Raw genomic sequence first — 3,705 nt, 5'->3', positions numbered from 1 at the left:
GGTATAGTGTGTTGGGTTTTCTTCCTGAAAAGCTTCCGCTGATTGAGGATATGGGAATTATGCAATTTTAATTTCAGTGGGGTGTTGCCAGTGGGGTGGGGGTGGGGGAGTCATCGATGCATGAACTACCCCACTTGTCCAAACCTGCACTTCTGTGCAGTTAGCTCCTCTTGTGAAATCTGTCTAAATCTGCCAAAGTATAGTCAGTGCATATGCCCAGATTGTACCCTTTTCAACATAAAAATCCAAGGAGATGTGTGAATTAATCTGCCACATCTTTCTGGACCTTCTTTGTGGTTGGGCTGCTCTGCCGGGGTCCTCCCCCCGTATTCTCTTTCGGTGGCTTAGAATCTTATTTACACACTGCTTCCATCAAGACCATTATTGCCTGCATTATTAAACACAAACTTTGAAAAAAGATCATTCATATTGCCCCTGACAGCTATTAGCAAGACTTGCCTTTTTGTAAAATTGTGCCTGCCATTTTCTTTCCCTTTCCTGCCATGGGAAACAAAATGGCAGGCGCAATAAGAGGATTTTTACATAATAAAGCAGGCAAAGACAGACATTTGGCACCCTCAGAAGAAAGGCAACATTACAAAGTAGGTAGAAGGCAAGTGGATTTATACAACAGGCACTGGCCTCCATCTGGCTTTCTATGAAAGGTAAGGGAGGCAACAACTTAGGGCTGGTAAAGGCAGGGTTACAGAAGGTGCACAAGAAGTAGGTGATGTGATGCTTATAGGATGGACACACACACCCTGGGAAACCAGTTAAAATTACATAGTGGAAACAGAAAATGTTCATAGCCCTAGATCTGGGTAGGCACATCGGCAGGTATTTTTATATAGCCACCTTTTTCTAATCAAAATGTTTAGTGGCCCGTAAGCAAATCACCAAAGTAGAATATGCTTACAGCACGGCAAAGAATGACTAGCAGATTTGTGCAATGAATAACAGTATGCATTTTGCAATACCAGGAAGTAATATAGAGGAGGTAAAGAGGGGGATGTTTTGCTTACAGCTGTAGACAGGAAGTTAAGAGAGCCCAGTGAACAGCATCTGGCAATTGACACCCTCAAATCACAGCCTTATTGGTGGGGAAAAAAAGATCTAGTAGAACAATTATCTTCTGTTGCTAGATGTTTGACTTTGATGATTGGAGAAATCCTATTCCCGTTTTGTATTTCCTGTCTCTTCTGATTCCTTCTCTATACCCCTGAACTCTATAAACCAGACTGCCAGGTACCAGAGAAAATCATTAAGTGAATAAAACAAATACTTCTAGGTCATTTCCATTATTTCTATTCAATGTTTGTTTCTCTAACATAATAATCGGGCTTCTTAATTAATTTTTCAGTCGTTTAGAAATGAATGCACGTTTCTAAGACTTTTAGTTATGTTAGGGGGTACTTATTTTTTCAATTTGACAAGAACTTGTTAGAGTTGTTTCTAGAAGCCCTTTTTAAAAAGATGACTAACAAAAGCTGGGAAATGTTAAAGTTGCCTTCAGGTGACTTCTTTGTTTTGCATTTTGAAACAGATGATTGCTTTTTCAGATATTCCTGAGTCATGAGCGGTAAGACATATTCAGTGTCCACGCCATCTACAGCATCTGATAGCGAAGTACTGTATGCAATCTTGTACATGAGTACAGGAACTTTTCGTCACCTCTTTCTGGCAACAGCCCCATTTCCTTCCGAAAGCTTTCCTTCAAAGTTAAGACTCCCCTAGTATGGTACATTGGGGTGAGCTTGCCTGCCCCCAGAAGGGAGAATCAGCACACATTGTGCCCTCAGGCAAAGACTTCTTTGGGTCCTGGTCTGGAATTCTGTATTAAGAAAAAACTAGAAATGTGTAATTTTTAAAAAATTGATCCAAAACTTACAGCTATGCTCAGTTTTTGCATCTATTGTTTCTGTCTTTCCCATTGGTTTCAATAAGCTTGCTGAGGGTAAAGTGTCGACGAGTGGGAAAGGCAGCAGCAAACCACCCATAAATATAGTCTGCCTAGTCAACATGCCGGTGCAACATCACCCCATGGGTTGAATGATCTGGTGCTTACACAGGGGACTACCTTTACCTTTTACAGTTTGTTCATTTTGTACCCAATTTCAACGAAACTTTTGGAGAGCGTACCCCACACCCAAGAAGTTTTCCTTACCATATTTCAAACAGATGAGATAAAAGTGCTAAGCTTTAAGCTTTATAGGCAATAAAGGTGCACATTTCCAAGTGTAATTTGGTTGATTTCTGCAAAAATTGGGTAAGATTTTCAGATATAATCCAACCCCATCCCCCAAACCCCACATGAATAATTAAAGGCAAAACAGGGAAAAGCAAAGACCCTGGAGAGCTGCTGCCAATTTGAGTCAGCAATGCTAACCTGCTGTACCAGTTGTCTGGCTCTCTATAAGGTAGCTTCATTGGTTCATGCCAGTGGCGTAGCACCAATGGGGAGCGGGGGGCATGATGCCCCAGGTGCGTGATGGTGCAGGGGTGGCACGGGTGCAGGACGTGCGCATGCCCCAGGCACAGTTCTTCCTCGCTCCACCCCTGGTTCATGCAACATGAACGTACTTCCCTGATAACACATCAGTGATCTTCACTTGATGTTACTGCAGCTCTGCACAAACACTGCCTACACTGCCTTTGATTAATCTCCTTTTTGGAGATTTCTGTAGGGTTTTTTTTTAATCAATTGGCCATATAAATTGCTTAACCAGCTCTTGAATGAAGGCTGCTTACCAACTGACATGGTGAAGAAACTCTTCTTAGGGGTTTGGATTAACTATTCTGCTATCCTTCAGTTTAGGAGGCAAGCTAAATTTAGGGCCAGATATGGTTTCATTCCTGGGAAATTCTCTATATCGAGTAGCCATCCTGTCCATGCTTAGAACATGTCTGAGGGATAGTGATCATATTCCCAAATGCAAGGAAACTTAAAATACCTGTAACATGCTAAACCCAGGAAGAACAGTCAGGGAAGAGTGTAGGATATACCTTGAGTTTCCAATGTCCAGGCAGGGTCTCGAAATCTCCTAGAATTATGGCTGTTCTCCAGATTAGGAATAGTTCCCACGGAGAAAACAGCAGCTTCAGAGGGTGGAGTGTGTGGTATTATACACCTTTCAGGCCCCTCTCCAACCCCCCATTCTCTAGGCTCCATTTTCAAGTCTCCAGGAATCCCCTAACCGAGTTAGCAACTCAGGTACACCTGCTTCTCCACCCAGGAATACTTATGCACCTGACCCTCCAACTGCTGTTAGTGACAGATGTGGTCTGAGGTCAACATAAGTTCAGCATTGCCCCCAAACCCTTTCATATGTCCCTGCAAGCAATACATTTTTGTTTTATGCCACATCAACTGCATTGTAGCAGAAGTATTTCTGAAGAACGCAGAGACTGCCTGCAATGTATTGTCGAAGGCTTTTACGGTTGGAATCAATTTGCCGTTGTGGGTTTTCCAGGCTGGGGTGTGTGTGTGTATGTGTAACCTGGTAGCTTTAGCTCCTAATGTTTCACCCACATCTGTGGCTGGCATCTTCAGAGGCACGTCACAGTAAAAAACACACCTTACCATGACATGTGAGCCACAGATGCAGGTGAAACTTTCGAAGCTAAAACCACCTGGCCACAGCCATGCTGCCCAGAAAACCCACACTGGCCAAACTGTCTACAAATTCCAAATCATCTTGTTTTAGA

The sequence above is a fragment of the Sphaerodactylus townsendi genome, linkage group LG08, assembly GCF_021028975.2.
Source record: "Sphaerodactylus townsendi isolate TG3544 linkage group LG08, MPM_Stown_v2.3, whole genome shotgun sequence".
In the NCBI taxonomy this organism is placed as follows: domain Eukaryota; kingdom Metazoa; phylum Chordata; class Lepidosauria; order Squamata; family Sphaerodactylidae; genus Sphaerodactylus; species Sphaerodactylus townsendi.
Note: the sequence above shows the minus strand (reverse complement) of the source record.